Genomic DNA, 20,548 nt, shown 5'->3' on the forward strand with positions numbered 1-20,548 from the left:
AAATGTATGAACTTACAGACAATAAGAAGGTGAAATTTACAATATGGATTAAATTGTTTAAAAAACGAATGTATATGGCAACAGTACACATGAGTTTATTATATATAAAATGAGACGAATGCAAGATTTACGGGACTTTATTTTTCTCATTTTTGAGCTTCTCATTCGGTTTTGCTTAGGAGCATAAATTTTAAAGAATATTTACAAAATAAAGACTACTTAAAAGTTCATCAAATTTAAAAATCATCAATTTGCGAGCAATAAATAAAATTATTGAATCCAATAACATTTCAGTTATTTAGATTTTATTTGAAATAAAAAAAAGGCTATAATATCGAGTACTTGCCAAATAATAGCTTTTTAAATCGAATCCATATTTTAAACTTTATCGAAATTCAAAAATTTCCAGGAAATTCTTAGCATTCGTCTCTTACAATTATTATAAGTGTATTCCAGACAGCACCTCTTGCAAACGCTCTTGTAAGCGACTAACAAGTTATATTAATATTTCGTGATTTTCTCGGACAATTTTATTCCATTAACATACGGCGGAGGAAATAATTCGTTCTTAATAACTAACAGTCTCAAGACCGTGATTTTAAATTGGAGGACCCGAGAGAATCATCTCTCCGTCTGACGTAACTATACGCTTATACTATTAATGCATATACTACACGTATACTTATCGAATGATTTGACAAATTGCAAAGAAATGCTACTTTCGTTACTGTATCAGAGAAAGAGAAAGAGAAAAAGAGAGAGAGAGAGAGAGAGAGGGAGAGAGAGAAGAACAAATAGATTGATTAATAAGGACGCGTTGACGTCACGTATTATTAGAAAAAGATAACAGAAAGAAGATATCTTTTATATTAGTAACGAATATAAATTTCTCATGTGTTACAGTTTATTCTATAACGTAATGAAAAAAAAAGAAATCACGCGAATCAACGATTAAAGAAAAAATTCATAAAATTTCCTTTTTAAGAACATAAATCGCTCACTTCCCAATATGATAGCAATCGCGTACATGGAAATTTTCATTTTCTTGTCCTCCTGTTATCTTTTATCAAAATCAGAGTCAAAATTCGTATTTTTTTGAACGGAATCATGTTGGAGGATCCTCTGGATTTGGCCTTTTGTCTCTCATCGCTTTGCCTTGCCGATTTAATCATCGATCGATCTGAAATGATCGAATTATAAAAATATAAAAATATTTTTGGTTAATGTGTATGTATTTATTTGCTATATCTATTATATTTATGACAACAATGATTATGTTGATGTTGACCACTCAATGAAAACTTGATGGCATCTGTATGATTGGAAGTATTAAAACGATGATAAACATCCGATATATCATGGAATGATCTAATTGCGAAATCTAATTACGTTACCACATAGTTCATTCTTCGTTAATAGAACGAAATACATATACATACGTACAATGTCTAATAACAACATACACAGTATATAATTTGTAGATGCAGTTTTTAATATAGCTAATAAATACGTAATTCCGGCAATGCAAACAAATTGATCAAACGTTTTCTTCTTACGCAATGTTTCTTTTACGTAAATTACCGGCGCGCGTATAAGGAACCAGTTAATCTTTAAAACGTGCTTAAAAAGAACTGTGCATTTTCATACGCTTAATAAAATATTATCCGCATAATCTTGAATTATATTTGTATCTCTGATAAGAAAATTCCTAATCCGTTAATATATTAAATGCAAGACGTTATTTTTTTTTTAATTGACTGAGGGAAAGAAAAGAAATAAGAAAGAAAGAAAGAAAGGAGAGATAAGAAACATTTGTTAAAAAATAATACGTTATAAAGAATCCTATGTTAGTTCACGTACGAGACAGGTGAAGGAAACGATGTCAAAAAGAGAGGGTTAACGATCATCCTGACGTTATATCCGGACGGATATTAAATTCGATTACGGGATGCATCTCTCATGAGAAAAGTTTCGCGATGCTTCGCGAAATGTCTAAGAATGGATGCTCAAGAAAGAGTAGACGGTGCTGAGGAAACGAAGAAAAGTAAGAGGAAATATATAGAGCATGCGATAGATAGAAAGAAAGAAGAGAGGAAAAGAACATCGTAGAAAAGGACATGAATGAAAGCTCTCAACTCGTTTTTCGTAAGAGTCCAAAAGAATGCTGGATGGAGAAACGAAATGGAGAGAGAAAAGAGAGGATGAAAGGGGTGAAAGGGAGGAAGAAGACTGGTGGGAAGGGTAGGGGAGGGGAGGGGGGTATATTATGTTCGCTAAAGCAATGTTACCAACTCGAGAACTGGCGAACTAGCCGACAGTAAAATCCATTTTATGTCTCCCTCGTAAAGCCAGTCAAATGAAACCCGGACTTAGTTTTCATACGTGCACCACCGACCGTCGCCGACGCCGTCGTCGTCGTTGTTGGCGACGTCGGCGACGGTAGCGTCTTCCTCAGCCTTACTTTTACTATGTCTCTTTCAAGATTCTCCTCTATAGTTATAATGTTCAGAATTAGAGAATTTATTTTTCTAAGATCTAAGATCATTTTTAAGATTGAAACGTTTTTATGCTTAGTCAATCACAAATAATGTCTATGTTTATTCATTATTTAATATCCATAAATTGTATTTAATATATATATTGTTTATCTGAGTAAGGTACTGTAGATAATGAAACTATTTATATGTATATGCATCGAACATCTTCTTCGTATATCGCGTATTTAAGAATATGTTGATAATAATTCGAGATAAAACAAACAGGTTTGTTTTTTTTTTTTCGTAAGATAAATTTATTATCCCTACATCACTCGTTAAATTCTATGAGATAGGAGAAAAGTTTGGAATTTGTGAATGCATAAAATCTAAACGGAAAAATTTCTCTTTGGCACTGTGCGAGCGATAACTTACAAACGAAGAGCAGAACGAGATAGGCCTTGAGGAGCTCGGCCAAGCGAAACCTCGTCCGGTACTAAAACGTGGGTGCATCGTAAAACATTGTAGACACGCGCGTCGTCCCCGAAAGTATCGTCGAGATAAAGGCTGAATCCGCTTTAACGAAATAAATCGACTTTGGAACGGATTTTTGCTAACGTTTAAAATTATTTTCTCTTATATATATGAGAAAGAGATAAAGAAAGAGAGAGAGAGAGAGAGAGAGAGAGAGAGAGAGAGAGAGAGAGTGAAAAAAAAATAAAGAAAATGAGATAGCGTTTGCTCGTTTACTTAAAACATTATTAAAATTGAATGCTAATTATTTTCTTTTTTTCAAGTTGATAGAACAAATCGAAAAAAAAACAAAACAAAAGTTAAATAAAATGAAAGAAAAGACTAGATCATCATTTTGTTTTCTCTCTATTATAGCCAACGATAGAAAAAGTTAAATCGAAGATACAAATTGTCACTTCCTCGAGCGCGACCCTTATCGCGATAACTTTATCGACGACCGTAAAAAGTATTCGCGCTTAGACGTGAAACGACAGGGCCGGGCTATATTCACGGTCAGGCATTAATTCTATCCCAACCTTTTAACATTCTCCTCGTTTGTTCTTTCGAATATTAATCTCTTAACAGGCAATTCGATCTCGGCTGGTGGTTGTTGTCTTGAAAGACAAAGAAGAAAACGGATGTCACACAAGTTATCCTATGGAAACGACAGACTCCGAGATTCCTCATAACATTTGGAACTTTAAATTGGCCCATTAAAATGTTACACATATTTAACCCGTCAACATTGCCGAAAGTATTATTTCCTTGACAGTAAAACTGAACGATCGACGATTACTTTGACGCAAGGGTGGTAAAGACAAGAGTGTGCTTCTCTTAGTTTCATCGTTATACTTTTCGCAATTATTACTTCAAATGAACTTCTTTAAAACGAACGATTAACGTAAATACATAGATAGATTATATGCACGGATACATATTTGCTTATCATTTGTTCTCTCTTTCGATAAGAATATTTAAATCATTGAAAATAATAAAAATAAAAAACTTTGTTCTCTTTCTAATTCTTTCGCTAGCACGAAAATACAAGTTTCTCGTGCTTACATCATTGAAGAGAATTCTTTAAGTGGACTTCGGAGTTGAATTGACCGTCGTAATTACAAACTCGTAAAAGTCCGATCAATGTCTGGCGAACATTCGATGCTCAGGAAAAGAAATAAAGGAGGGAAAATAGCGAGTGAGTTTTAGGAGAGAGAGAGAGAGAGAGGCACGCATTGGTCCACAGTTCATGATCCACTCTTTCTCAAAGCTGTCCTGTTTTCCCGATTGACCATGGGATGCCTCATAAAAGTATGATTTACAACTATCCGCCTTGCAATCTCTTTAGCTATGTGATCTTTGAAATGTGCATTCTCTTTCTTTCTCTTTTCATTTTATACTTCTAACTTGTTTTACCTGTTCACAAAATTTTATCAATATTTTCCATTTTATTTAAACGTCAAGATAGATCGTTGAATATTGTTTTATTAAACAGATTCACGGCAAACAAAAGAAAAGAATAATGATTTATTATCGAGGAAGAGAAGATCGTTAATAGAATCCTAAGGAAAAATTTTAACCGGCAAATTTTCTCATTGGCCCCTATACATACACATATTTCTTATTTACAACCATAAATAGACGTTAGAACAGAGGAGGATCTTCTTATCCTTTTTATTTTCTATAAAAAAAAAAAAAAAGAAAAAAAGATGTTTATTAAGATAAGAATTATATAAATAATAAAAGCGAAGAATCTTTTGCACAGGGAGGATTCGTTGAGACGTCGATGGTGTTACACTAAAGAACATGCGTCTCTAGGTGTGTCTTCAAAAATACTGAAGCTTTACGATGTTTGGGTTTCATTTTCATGCGTGGGCAACATTTTCGCCACCCGTCACTACTGTCTCCTTTCTTATATACAAGTATATTTATATTATCCGTGTTGTCGTTGATATTCTGTTTTTCTGTCTTCTCGGTTTTCTTCTTTGCAGGACCACGCGCTCATGCAACATGTACATAAAAGCATACAGAATGAAGATATCAATTTTCAACGTATAGTTTATATTCATATATATTAATAATAATTACTTTTTTAATTGGTTTATTAATATATTATCATTTTCTATTTATTATATTATATTATCGTTAAGATCAATCTTAGTTTATCGTGACAAAAGTGAAGTTTCTATGAAAACGAGAAAAAAGAAAAAAAGGGAAAAGTAACATTTCAAATAGCTAGTTCAAAAGTATCGTACAGTAGATGTTGCTTTCCACTTTTCCAGTGAATCTCTTCTTTCGGATGATCTAGGCGGCTTCTGAAACGCGTTCCGACTTCTCGAACGATCGTAAAGGAACTTAAGGAGAAAGGAAGAAAGAACAAGAAAGAAAAGAGAGAGAGAGAGAGAGAGAGAGAGAGAGAGAGAGAGAGAGAGAGAGAGTATATACAAGCTCGTATCTAAAATGGAAACGGGCAGAACGTTTCCGGACGAGGTGAAGACGAAAGTGGAGGAGTTTTATCGTTTCTCGGTAAAGTGCTTCGCGGCTTCTAACACCTCTTCAGCACCTTTCCACCTCTCGCCCGAGGCTGAAGGGATGACTCGTAAAATCAACGTGGATACTTCGAGTAATGCCTTTCTATTCGAGAAAGAGTCAGTTAAATTTCCGATTGAGGGCGAGAGACTTATCTAAAGACAATAACCAAATATTTTCAAGAAAAGAGAGATATAAACGAGTTGAATTGAATAGATACAAATTTCTAGATAATGTTACAATTACTTTGTTTATATTATTTTTCTTCAAAAATTGTACGTATTTTTGAAAGATTATTATCTTTATAGAGATTAAAATGTCTATCAAGAAGGTCTTTATCATTTTTCTCTTTCATTAATATGTGAATTATGATGGAATGTGAACTGGTATATGAAATAACTGATACAGCAATATTCCGAAGCATTTGTTTATCGTTTACTTCACGAAAATTAGTAGGAGTTTGAAATTCCTTTTTATTAACGAGACTCACGTATCCTGAGTAAAGAGAGATCCCCCGGTGGCTTCGTCGCTCGCCTGAGGTAGGTAGGTACGTCGTATTTCATAGAAGCCAGGCTGTATTTTCGCGCGTATGACTTTAACTGTCGATGCGGACTTCGCTTGTATTTCTTCTCAAGTTTTACTGGTGCTAGGTCGACCGCACCGAGCCGTAAACGTCATTCTCTGCTAAAGTCCCTGTACGACTACCTCCTCAATTTCCACCCTCAGTTTCTTCTCACCCCACCCCACCCCCTCTCCCTGAGACTCCCCTCCTGATCCTCTCTTTCCCTCTCTCCCTGTTATCTTTCTCTTTCTCTCTCGCAGACTTTCTTTACCTTCCTTTTTCCTTCCACTTCTTTCTTCATCGATTTGACCGACGCGTCATTGTTAAACTATTCTTACTTATTGTTCGGTTTTGAAAAAATATATTTTCGAATTAAACATATAGAATAATTCAACGTACATACATTTAGAGATTTTCGTGTTAGAATTTAGAAAAATGATAAAATCAAGGGTGTTTCTTTTTGGTTTTCGAGGAAGATATATAAGATAAAGAGAGAAAAGAGAATGAAATCGCGGGAGTCGACCGGAAGACGGCGCCCGTATCGTCTCGAAGCTTCATTAAGAATGCAATATGGCGAATTTTTTGTCGGGTAAACGAAGGGAGCGAAATACGCGTGAGAGAACGGTCGGTCGCTTTTAAAAAAGTTACGACGAGGTTTATGGGGGTTTAATTGTAGCCCGTGACTGTGGTTAGAAAGTAGTAAAACTCCTTTTGCCAGAAGATCCCGGCCTGTTACTATGCTACTTAACGCTCAGTCGACTCTTGCTTGAGACTTACGGAGAAAGAGAAGAATTACAACGAACAGGGACGACTAAGAAGATTGCGACGATGATGAAGCGAAAAAAGAAGAAGAAGAAGAAGAAGGAGAAGAAGAAGAAGAAGAAGAAGAAGAAGTAGAAAAGGAGACGTGAATGAAAAAGAAGAACACGAACGAGGAGAAGAAAGGAAAACAAAAGAAGTAGGAAAAGAAGAAAAATAAATAACTACGGCGGCTCACGCACTTTGGTGCTGCTAATTATTGCTTTGTCTCGGAAATTGCACCCTCATCCTCGTGAAATAAGGCCGACGTTCGCCATCAAGGTCATAGATATCGTTCCTCTCTTTTTCGCCCTCTTCCTTCTTCTTCTATTTTTCTTTTTTTTCTTTTTCTTTAATTTTTCATATTCCTCCTAATATTTCTTGTAAATATATACTACAATTTATATCTATCGAAAACAAACCCCCTTTTCTTTTAAATATTTCAATGTATTCTTTTTTTCATAAACAGCAAATGATTTTGAAGTCTTCAGATCACTAAAATAATTGAGTTTAAAAATCATTTCAATCAATCACAATTATAGATAATTGTAAAAATATGTGGAGAATATTTTTTTCTGATATATAATTTATAATTGTTTATTTGTCTATTCTAATGAATATATATTTTTTTGAACAAATATTTATAATTATATGTATTTATTATTTCACATTATACAAAAAATTATCTAAGAGTATTAATCATGCTACTGCATTGAAAGACTAGAATGTTATGATTTTATTATTATCCTTATTTTCCAAGGATAGAAAAAAGTATTTCCGGAAAGAACACTCCTATATGCATCAGCCTACTTTTAGATTCCACCATCCATTACAGAGTGCGTGCATTTACATTGTAAATCATAATAAGTACAGGTAGGATTTCTTAAATAATACACGATATGTAACGCATACACTTTTACGAATTATACACTGTAATTAATAATAACTAGTCAGATATGTAATAATAACACTGTCAAGTGATAATTCAAGTAATAATATAATACATATAAAAAAGATTTAAGTTTCTTCAGTCTACTAGTATTCTTTAGATATAATTTAGATATGAAGACTTAATTAATTTATAATCTTTATATTATCATACACGATTCCTGTTATCTGTGTTTGTGTATTCAAATATAAATGATATTTCTTATTTTCTGTTTTTTTTCTTTTTAATCTGATTGTTTAATCTAATTATCGAGAATACTTTTTATAAATTTTATGCAAACACCCCCATTTATTGCGATATTTTTCCAATTGACGTTGACTTTTAGATTCTCTCGTTTAATATTCGTCGGATAAAATCGATTATTTTATAGGGGGAGAAAAAAAAAATAAAGTGAGTATAGTGAAAGGGAGGGATGGGAGATGTTTGTGATCGCGAGTGTCTTTGCGATAGTGGTAAGAGAAGAACGAAATAAAGGAGGGGAAGATAACAAGAAAGAAGTGGAAGAGATGAAGACAAGAAGAAAAGAACGAAGACAAAAATGAAAAAAAAAAGAAAAACGAAAAAAGAATGAAGAAAGAAAAGACGTTGAAAAATCTGCTGATGTATCGCATTTACGAGCATCGTTAATTTAGCTCTGAGCAGCCTATCTGATTACATTGATGCTACTTACCACATAGTCATGGGGAACCCTTCGACGATCCGTCAAAAACCGGTCGAACGATTGAGACGATGATTTTCGAACGATCGTTCGGCATACTTGAAAAAGAACTTTTTACGAGAAAGAGTGTCAAGTAATCACATATGATTTTTAATAAAATTATTTTCTTCTAATCGCAATAATTATTATTTTCCATAATAAAATTGATAGATAAGTAGAAAAAAAATAAAAAAAGAAGAAAAACTAACTAAGAACAAATTTAACGAATAAAATAAAAGTCCAATGTGTAAAAGCATAGGAAGTAATTAATTTTTCCCATTGCGCATACTACACGATTGGAAAGGAAAAAAACATTGAAAAGATATTTGGAATATTTATAATCGTAATCGTTAAAACGGTTTACAACAACAAGGTCCGAATAGTTAACCCTGAAATGGCTCAACGTCGTTAATTGTTTTATAGATTAATAGCCGAGCGTACAATTATTCGCTACCAGATTCCGGATCGTTAGAAGAGTCATCGAGTTGAATATAGTACCTTAGAGAGCCTTAGAAAATGTACTTTAATAAGAATTCTCTAAGATATTCTCATAGGGAGAAAGGTTGTTGTACTACGTATGGATGCTTTTTAAGATCGTCTTTCCTTTTTAACGACTCTAATCGCTCGTAAGCTTTTGCAATCTGTATTCAAGATAACCAAGGGTGAGCAAGAGATGCTTTTATTCGTCCTTTTCATTTTCATATCTTTTTATCTCTCTCTCCCTCTCTCTCTCTCTCTCTCTCTCTCTCTCTCTCTCTCTCTCTTTCCTTCTCTATCTTTCTTTCTTTCTTTCAATCGTTCATCCTTCCGTTTTTTCTACGGTCATAGTAGTACGTACAGTCGCTTAGCGATTCCAAACATTTTTAGGCCGCTTTTACGAGCGCATTTGTACGACTACGACGACTACGTAGACGACGATGACGACGCTTGATACTTCTTCGACTTCAACGACTTTTACTTGGACGGATATACGACCGATAAATTTTGATTTCGTGCTTGATCCGCGAATCGCACCCCTTTTTCCTTATGATACATCCATGCCTTGTAAAAACAATCTATCTAGCCTAACCTAAACATTTCCATTTCTTTTTATCACACGATTCTCTTTTCTTGTTTTTCCCAAAAACGACATTGCATTTCTTTTTTTTTTTCTAAATCCTGATGTGAGAGATTAAAAACAATATTTCTATTGTATTAACTTGAATGAAATGACAAAGATGATTTTTAAGATGAATTGTAATATCACTCTTTTAATGTAATTTTCGTTTATGGAAATTATACAGTGTTTTTTTTTTTTTTTATAATTTTCTTATTTCGATCATATTCCTTTCATATGATAGTAAAAAATGTCACATGGTTTTCCGGTACGCGTTGACATTGTGTATAGCTTGCAGAACTATAGACTTCTTCTCTTTAAATAGAACATCAATTCATTTTATGTATCGAATGAGATTCATCGATTTTATGTCCTCGTATAAGGGAATCTTTCGATGTGTAGCGTAGTGAAAACTTTAGAATCTTTGTCTTTCTTTCGAACATTATTTCTAGTTTAGTATTTTGTTTAGAATTTTTAAAAGAAATTCGAAATAACGAATAATATAAGTATTTGACAAATATACTTGAGTAAAGAGTCTATATTCAATTAAAATTTATCAATTAACTCTTATGCTAATTTAATTGTGAGTTGTTGTTTCGCAAACAAATTTTTTAATTGAAAAAATTAAATTTGGAAAAAAATATGCTATATACCTGCAATATAATAATAAAAATGATATCGATAATTCTGTGATTATTAAAAAGTAAGAAGGTTAAGAGAAAGAAAAGATGGAAACAGCAGTTTCTTTTAATCCGTTTAACGAGCCAGGTAGTCGACCATCGATATGAACAGAGATGGGTCAGAAGATGGTCAGCACTCGTAAATTCGATTCTTTATAGTGTTGTCATCGTTAAAACCGTGCCGTTAAAGCTCTCAAATTCTGCATTCCCCCTTCGATTGGCTCGCGAGGCGGCTGCTTTGATGAAGTTCTATCTCAAAAATTATATCTACCTTCTTCTACCTAATATTTTTTGTCTAAATCTTTGTGTTGCGCGATCCAGTTGTCGTTGCGATGGTGTTCCAATTTAATAAAATTCATTATTTCAAATTTGTTGGATATTTAAGCATTACGTTTTTGTTTCTTCATTTTTTTTCTTCAAATTTATCTCAAGCATGGAAAATAAGGAAAAACTTGGAATGAAGTCGTATAAGATGGTTAAATAACTGAAGAAGAAAAAAGGAAACAAATCCCTAGTAGACTACAACAGATAATTACAAAAGTGTCGATGGAGCCGCAACGTTTTGAGTCTAGGATACTGGTTGTTGCTTCAAGCGCTACTACGGTCTGACTACTTCTAGGAAAGAAGGCCATTTTATTGGTTAGAATCTGTTTTACGAGCACCAGATTTGTGATTACTCTTTCGACCACGAACTTCGTCTCGAACAAAAAGAACAAAAAGAAGAATACTTTAATTTGGATAATGTTAAAATAAGAAAGATAAAGACAGAGAAAGGAAAATAATCTTTTTAGAAAGAGTATTTGTACGTAAGAAAAATCATCGTTTGATTATAGCTTTGTTTATATCACTTAATATGAAGTATAGATATTGCACATTCAATTATTTGTAACAAAATAACAGATATTGAACCATGACAGGCGTCAGAAGAATCTGCCACAAAACAAGTGATTGATGCAGTTAGTACAACGTTATAGAAAACAAAAATTAAAATTATAATTTCTTTTAATTTTCTTTAGATTTAGTAACACTTCCTATAATAGCGTTAAATCATTTGAATAATCATCTTTGTCGTAGATTTAATTTGTTTCAACTAACATTTCTCCGATATCACATAAAATCGTGCCGTTCGATGGAAGAAGGATACAAATGTTCCTTCGGAATATTCCTTGAAAGAATTTCAATTCGGATGAAATATAGTCTTGTGAAAGGAGACAGAAGCACGCGATTCCACTTTCGAAGAAACGTAAAAATCACATAAAATGTGATATAATAACCAATTCGGCGCGGCATTTTTGATCAGGTTCGTTCCATTGACAAATATCACACGTATTAATTGTTTAAAGCATCGGACCAATCGTTTTTGTCGTCGATAGACTTTTTTTCTATTATTATTATCTTCGATGAATATTAGTAAAAAAGATTTTTAGAAAAGAAGTAGGACGTCCCACCGAGACTTCTCGATAAAAAAGAAAAAAAGGGTAGACATTTCAAATTTAGGACTCTCGAGTATTTGTCAATAATTCGAACAAAGAACGATTAGACATGTTTAATAAAAATACTTTTTTCTCTGACTTTTATATTATCTGTAGTATTTGATTTATACCGATAAACGAATAACTTTGCGCGTATTTAAAAATTAATTGTAATTATAATTTAAATAATAACTCGATTTTTTTTAGAAATATTGATGCAAACGAATCTTTAACAAAAGAACAAAAAAATACAAATATTTACGTTTTGATTAATAAAATAAAAAATAAAAAACAAAGTGAGTGGTCTCCTCCTTGTGATAAAAGTGAAACTCGTATTATCACATGGAAATTAATTTCCATTTCAATTGATTCATACATACAGTGATTAGTGTTCCTTAAAATTATACACCGTGTAATGATTATTAGATTTTTTTTCTTGAGAACAATTAATATATTTCATACATGACAATGAGTCAGTCCAACGGTGAAATTTGACAAGACTTCTGATAACAACATAAAATCATATAAATTTGAAAGAATAACAAAAAAATATTTAGTAGAAATGATGAATCACAATGTATGCTAAAGAAAAAAATTGTTTTTGTGAGATCTCTTATAAAATCATTAATGTATATTAATTTAATATTAAAAATGGAATAAATATTTATTTGATTTACGTATATATATGAATGTAATAACAAATTGCGAGCTAAAAAAAAATGAACTTAAACCGTAAGATGAGAAATTATATTTTATATTTCCTTGATTACTTTTTAAGAAAAATAAAATAAGTTTCGCGTATTGATGAAAATAACAGGATAGAAATTTTCATAATTTGTATAGAAGAGAGAAAAAGAGTATAAATATATAATTCATGAATGTTCATTTCAACCTGTCAAGTTTTCACGCAAATAATCATAGAAAATATCTAAGATCCATTAAAATAATAAAAAAAAAAAATATTAGTTACGTAGAGTATTATTATGGGAGATAAGTTTGATAGGTATAAAATAAGGGGAAAAATGAGGAAAGAGAAAATTAGATAAACTCACCATGACTACTTGGTATAATGTTCCGAAGAGCTGTTGTTTGTCGGTATGTGGGTGTTTTTGAGGTGCGGTTGTGATGTGAAGTGTTCAGAAACTTGAGAGGTCGGATCTCCAATGAACGGTGCTTCACCTTCGTAAGTTGGCGCATCTGTGATATCTGTCTTCGGTATGAATTCAGGATAGTATAACCTATTGTCGCTCCACAAGTTTTTCACCGTGTTAAGTTCCAAGCTTTGTATATCGTTGTTTGCTGTTTCAAACAAATTATATTTCATATATCTCCAAAATGTTCTGAATATATATAGCTGTTAATAAAATAAAATAATATAACTTACAAATTTGAACACATTTTCATAGCGTAGTTGTTATACAGTCAGATTAATTATATAAAGTATCTACGTATTTAATTGAAAAGCAGAAATATTGGATATCAATTATTCAAACATTGAATAAGTAGTTAAGTATTTTACAATAGGTTTAAGTTATTAAATGTTTATTCAAGGAATTATCGAAATAAATCGAGAAAAATCACTATACTCGAAGGTACCCCGGTTTTCCATTTACTTCGATTTAAGCGAAAAAAATATACATATTCTACGTGTTGTGTGAAAAAATGTTTAACTCAAATAAGATAAAGATAGTAAATTTTGTATATACTTTTTAACCTGCTGCTGTGTTGTTCAAGGAGGGAATCCTCGTGAGTTTGGCAAGAGAAATAGCCTGAATTCACGCGAAGATATAGCCAATGGGAATTCGTCCGTTCTCGAATCAAAATGGCCGACCTCTTAAGGCGTGGTTTTCACATGACTAGCATATAAACGAAAGTCGGCCGCGCGTCCTAAGAGCAACTCTTTAAACTTATTCAATTGCCACTCAATTGCTAATAGACTCGATTCATTTATCATTCTTTCAATTTTTTTCCTTTTTAATTGTCGGTTAATTAAATTTGCGTTGCTACTGTTTAATTTACACATTGTCATTGTCGTTTATACCTTCTTCTTTTCTGATCAAATATGTGTACTATTTTGATAGCAAAAACATTTTTTGTTACGTTTCATGAATAAATTCTCGGAGATTCTTTTATCCACTATGATAATTACCTCAGCAGAAAAACAGATACCTGATACTAAGATCTTTTTTTGTCATAAATTAATTTAGAATTAGATGTACAAAATATTAGCTATTTTACTTAAAATTGATAGTATATTGAAAGGTTGCTAAAATCGTATTTCATGAGAAAAAAGTATATAAAATGTATAAATTTATATATATAAACAAGAAATTTCTATATTTTTTAAAACTTCATTTAACATTGATTTCATTTATTTCAATGAAATTCGCTTTTGATACGATTTTGATACGTTAGTAAAATAAAAATATTAAAGGTACGATTTCAACACCTTATTTTATTTTCTAGTTACCCCTGCTTTTTCTATATCAGTAAAAAAATTATTTAAAATTCATAGAGTCTAATCTAAATGCTTATTTTGTTGCACGCTAATATTTTAGTTTTGATTTTTCATTTACAATATAATCGTTTGTCGTGTTGGAGAACTCAGAAAAGTTGTTAGATTAGCAAACACCAATAAATAAATATTTCTTTAGCGAAGATTGTTGTAAATCTCCATAAGAAATAATAAAAGATAGTTGCATAGTTTGTGAATTCTCTATTTAAGAGTATCTTTTATTACCTAACTTTACGATATTTACGATTAGAAAATTTTAAAGCCATGTTGTCATCGAGAATGTGTTCTTTCGATCATAAGCAACGAGCAAAGCAATTATTTCTTCCTTGCACCTCCGAACAGGTTTATACAAGCTCATTAAATGGAACTAGCACGACAGGGAGACGAAAAGAGAAGTCTTCCCGGTGTTTATATTTAGCGTAGTTCGCTCGTAAGTGCGATTTTCTTGCTCTTTCAGCGACCATAAATTGCTGATATATTTCGTTTCTAAACGTTCTCATATTCATCTTTTCAAAACATTGTATTTTAATATACAATATTAAGTATTAGTTTCGTTATAAATTTTAAGAATTAATTCTTACGTAATTAGAACTTGTTCTTGTAATTAGAACGTTGAACTTTACGTTCAACTCTATGAACTATATCTTTATAACCGGATAATATATTTTTGTACTWTATTTATAATCTATTTTATTATTCTTCTTGTTTATTAATATGGTGTGCTTCATAATTAGTTTTCAATTCATAGTTCGATTTCGTTTCAAAAAAAATACCTGCCACCTACACTGCACTGTTATAAATCCGGAGACAAAAAAATTGGTGGTTTTTTGTTTTAAAACCTTTAAGCGAAGCTTATCCAATTTTGAGGAAGAATTTTTCTATTGATTAAAGAGGACAAAAGTTATTTTAATTTTTTTAAATAGAAATCTATATTTTTTTCAATCGGCAGCTTATTTTTAGCACCAAAATGCATATTTTTAGTATACTTTATATTTAAATAAAATGAATTAATCGTGCACTTATTTATCGATGCGAACAGAAAGCAGTTTATATTGCGAATATTATAATTAATCGCAAAAAGAGGATTAAAATCGACTAAACGATTACAGAAATAGTATTTGCAGCTGTACAACGTCCACCCTAGTGTACGACTTTCTTCAATTACCGCAACATCCGTTCCTCTTACAAAAGTATAAAGTTACGTCCAGTCTTTTCAACGAAAAACATTTTTATTAGTATAATGCAATTAAGAAATATCAAATTGTTCTATTTTATATATAGTACATATCTATTTGAATTGGCTTTGAAACGAGAAACTCTCTTAGAAATAGTATTTTATTATCAATTTTTCGTAAAAATGAATTATTGGTGAATAAATTTTATTTTATCAATATTTTTTACGTGCGAACATTTATTTTCTGTGTCAGCTGAAATTATTCAATAAGAACAGAATATTTATTAAATGTTATTTCTCTTAAGGCCTACAAATTGTTTTCCTATTAACAGAGGATGGAATTTCTTTTTAGTAAATAAATTTCATTCTTCCATAAATAGATCGTATTTTTAAGCACGTACAAATACAATAAATATATTTGTTATTTTCAAATGTTTTCTCGTCGCTGATCTTATTACCAATGTGTATTTAGGTAAGTTTTAAATAAACGATTATTTACGTATTCCACATTCATATCTTTCTTAATGTACATCTCACTCCCTGATGCATGGAAAGTTAGCCTTTTAATGACATTAGTAATTATATGTTTACTTATAAGGATACTGATGAGTACGTGGTATGTTTAACAAGAGTTTGTTCACGTATATAATTTTTGTTTTTTCCAATATGTATCTATTTGTCTTTTCGCAAATAAAAGAAACAACAAATGTGAAGACAATCTTGCATTATTGCATTCGGGAGTCTTTCAAAGTAAATGTCGAACGGTCAAACATTTTACGACGGCAAATCAGCAATGGGAAACTAACCTAAGACGAACAATGGCTATAGCACCAGTGGTTATACATATCGTAAAGCTTATGCACGAGCTAAGGAGCGAATATAAATCGGTTGCCCTGCTGTTATGTCTCCTGCGTGCAAAGATCCGTTTACCATTTTATGCTCGTGGGGCCTTCAAGCTTCGGTTCTCCTCTGACCCTTCTCCTCCTCACAACGTCCTTCTTTTTTTCTTTCTCTCTTTTCTGCTTTCTACCTGTCTACTTGTATTTATTATTTTCTTTCTTTGCAAGACCTTGAAAAAAGAACTTTAGGAACCCTTGGTTCTTCTTTCGAGAGCCTAAAGAAACGCAAACAAACTTGTTCTGTCAGTATCAATCCTTTAATTGTGTTTTTTTTTTTTTATTAATTACTCATGAAGTATTGATTTCGTTGGTAATAGTAAATAAATAAAAAATCAAATTTTATTATATATTATTATATTTGATTAAGATGAATTCTTTGATTTATTTACTAACTACTATTTACTAACTAATGCATAATTCTAATATGCAGTATAAGTTTGGAAAAAGTTTTTATTTTTTTATTTAAATTTTTTCTCTCAAATGTAATTCAAAGTTATGCGACTTAAATCGAGTAGATTGCAACTAATATTGTGAAAATATTATAGATCAATGTGTTTTTTTGTATGAAATTTAATAAAAAAAACAACCTGTTTCGTGTTAAAGTCAGACATCGATAAGATCTAACTTTTTCTACTTCTCGGTCGATTTAACAAGTACAAAAAAAACAGATCAAGATAAGTTTAAAAAATGGACAGTGAAGGAATTCTCTTTTGAAACATATATAATAAATGACTGTTTATATGTGATTTCGATATAATCATTCGTGACGATGCAATTGCACAATTGTACAATAATTATTCATATTGTATAAAATTACGAAGAATATTGAATATATTGTATAATATAAACTTATTACATTTTTTTCTCGATGTTATTAATTTAAAAAAAAAAAGAAAGGAAAACTAAGAAATGTAAATGTATTTTATATTATTCAAAAATAAACCTTCAACTAACTATTAGAGTGCAGAATGTAGCACAAAGATAAAACTTTAGAAATTAAAAATAAGTCAACCAGAAATACATGTTCTCTCTGATAGCACAACAAATTAATGAGTAGATTAAAAAAAATATACTATTAAAGAATGTTTAAGCTACAGTTTTCCAATGAAATTATCTCGGACTTTGTATTGAAAATCTTTTTTTGAAATTTATATCTATCATTTCTAAGCAATTTATGTTAGAATGTCTTTTCTTGAATATCTAATATCTAATCCGTTTCTCTTTAAACCGATTAAAAATATAATATGTGTTTTATCAAGTTTATGACTCACTTAACATGCTATTTAATTTCATTATGGTCAACATAATTATCTGTTGTATTAATAATAATATAGATCATTATATACAGATGATATTATAACTAAATTTAATGGACTCTAAACTAATTATAAAACTTTCCGAAACAGGATAATATCTTTAAATAATAATGAATAGAAGTTTAAAGATAATCAATGCAATAGATTTCTCGCTATTCATCTCAAAAGCAATGCATCGATTGAGGGAAAACCGGTTTTTAACCTGTAATGAATATGCCATGAGACTCATGTAACAAAGTAGTAGTCACTCTCTCGTTAGATTATATTCCTATCACTGTGCTTTCTAATCATTTGCGGTCTCTCGATAGAAGAGTAAAATAATCAAATTATCAAAATTATTCGACAAATAATTGTATTATTGAACAAACATTTTATAAATATAAACATTCGATTTTGTATTAAAATTTAATCCTGTGCCCTTATAAATTTCTTTTATTATTCCTAATAAATTTAAAATAATAACTAAATTTAGAAATATTCAATTTACGTATCGAAGTTTAAAATAATTGTTCATTAAATAAATTTGATTGAATAAGAATAATTTTTCTTATATATCTCCGAACGAATTTAGTTTTAAATTATGATCGATACGAATACGTTCCTACATCGAAAGCATTCCACTGTCCCTACCTGTATAAAATTTTCCTTCTTGTCATTTTTTATCACCCTATTTTTGAAGTTATACTTCTTTTGGCGCGCACGTTTGGGAAAAAGTGATGAGAGTGAATTTTTACGATGAGCGCGCACAGCGCGACACGAAAAATCAACACTACGAAGTCTGTCGGTATTTACGATACGCGGGCAGATTTCAAATTTACGGCATGAAGTAATTCGACTCCTTTACATTTAGTGTAAACTGATATCTACATTTTGATATTTCTATATACACAACACGTGTTTTATATCGATACAAATAAAAATAATTTATGTGTTTTGAAATTATTTATTACATACGCGGTGGTGAAAAAATGTATCTAAAAGAAAGTATCCATCACAAACAAACGTGGAATGTTGTAACGCATATAGTAGACTGCGAAAAAAAATGTTTTCTTACGCTAAAGAAGTATAACTTCTTACGTGCGTACATAAATACGCACACCAGTTTTTATTGCCCGTCTCTTTTCTTTCTGTTTCTGCCTTTACAATCTTCATCGCGATATTGCATGTTAAACTATGATGTATTGTTGTCGGTATGCACCATCAATCTCTATCTATATATTAAACAGTCTTACTTGTGCACGATCGAGAGAACTGCCTGCATCGTGTGTGTGTGTGTGTGTGTGTGTGTGTGTGTGCAGGGCCGCAGTCATCGAAAAATATATTTTTGCTATAGAACTTTCACGATTTATGTATGATGAAATGTAAGAGAGTTGGAATGAGGAAACAGAATGAGTGTATATTTTTGTTCTCGTATGCGTATTTTACGCCAGTTGTATTAGCATCGTAAGTTGTTTTAACTCCTCCTGGCGTAGTTACAAAACCGCGACATCTCTGGCTAACGATGGAAAACACGGATGTCAAGATGATCTTGATGCTTATTAACGGAATAGAAAAAAACAATAAAAGAAAGAGAGAGAGAGAGAGAGATAGAAAAGCAGAGACAGATAGACAGAAAAATAGAAACAAGTGGAAATGAAGAAACGAAATGAAACTAGCCTCACGAATGTCGTATTTAAAGCAGATGCTACAATGATGCAAAAATTTGAAGCATCTGGTGTGTAATTTATTTCAAATAAATTCGCCAAGTTTCTGTACTGCATCTTTTCTTATTCTTTCCTCTTTCTCTCTTTCTCTCCCTCGAAGTCCCTCGAAGTCGAAATTTGTATTTAGAAAAGAAAATCGAACGAGAAGAAATGATAATTAAATTTAAAGATGAAAGAAAAGATAAATGATCGGATTGCAAAATTGAAATCTACGGTTACACGTGAATCGTTTGAATGTATACGCGGAAATTGAAAAATATGTGAGTCTATCTTATTTTTTATTTCTTTTTCAAATAAAAGATAAGAATGTGCAAACCATCCATAAATTTTTAGCTACAACACATGTAACATGTATGTATATTATTATTGACGGATCAATCTATCGTCTTCATTACTTTAACGTGTAATTGCATTAACTTACGAGTCCACCGTTCACTTTCTATTTTTTTTCAGTCAACAACTTTTTTTCATTTATTCCACTCGACTAGTTTCTTTTTCCACTTTTTTTTTTCTACTAACCGCCTTCAAGATGTTCTCTCTTAATAACATTTACTTACGTTTCCATACAACCACATTCCATTTGTCTTTATTTAAGAATTTACTGGTACGCTTTTACCTCATTCCTTTTCTTACTTTTTTTATCTTTTTCTCTCCCTCTCGCTCACTTTTTCTCTCTTTTCCTTTTTTCTCCCATTCTCACTCTTGACCTCTTGCAGGGAAGCATTAAGGTAAATGCACTTATTGCTGATAAACTGCAAGATATTTTGTACGTGGCAATTACAGAATATTAGTGCAGAACTTTGCTTAATATTTTTAGTAGGTTAAAATTTTAGGATCAAAAATCTAATCAGGGAAAATATATATGTGCGTACATGTTGGCAGTAATTTGTCAAATCCATTATATCGTGAAATAATTAGCTAAACTATTACATACTTCACAATTAATTATAAATAATATATAAATTTATAAAAGGAGAGTAATTAAAATATGAAATTTGATTCCGAATAGGAAAAAAATATTCTTTTTATATGTTAATATAATCAAGATTTTTTTTTCTTATCCAAAATTTATTAATATTATTACTAAGTTTACTCTTAGGGAAGTTGTTTTTTGGACGGGTTTAATTAAGATGAACACTATATTTATCCGTTGAACGTTTCGTCTCTATTTGAG

The 20,548-nt window shown here is 31.2% G+C and overlaps 1 long non-coding RNA gene across 1 annotated transcript; it reads right to left on the reverse strand.

The window, feature by feature from the left end:
• Positions 1–944: 944 nt before the first annotated feature.
• Positions 945–13,202, reverse strand: LOC106792448. The gene is made up of 3 exons (XR_001382295.1): positions 13,152–13,202; positions 12,820–13,066; positions 945–1,180 (listed from the first exon to the last, which is right to left on the reverse strand). It is a non-coding gene; the product is annotated as an uncharacterized LOC106792448 (long non-coding RNA).
• Between the last annotated feature and the right edge of the window lie 7,346 nt (positions 13,203–20,548).

This window comes from Polistes canadensis, unplaced genomic scaffold, assembly GCF_001313835.1.
Source record: "Polistes canadensis isolate GaletaPanama2010 unplaced genomic scaffold, ASM131383v1 scaffold_9, whole genome shotgun sequence".
Taxonomy (NCBI): domain Eukaryota; kingdom Metazoa; phylum Arthropoda; class Insecta; order Hymenoptera; family Vespidae; genus Polistes; species Polistes canadensis.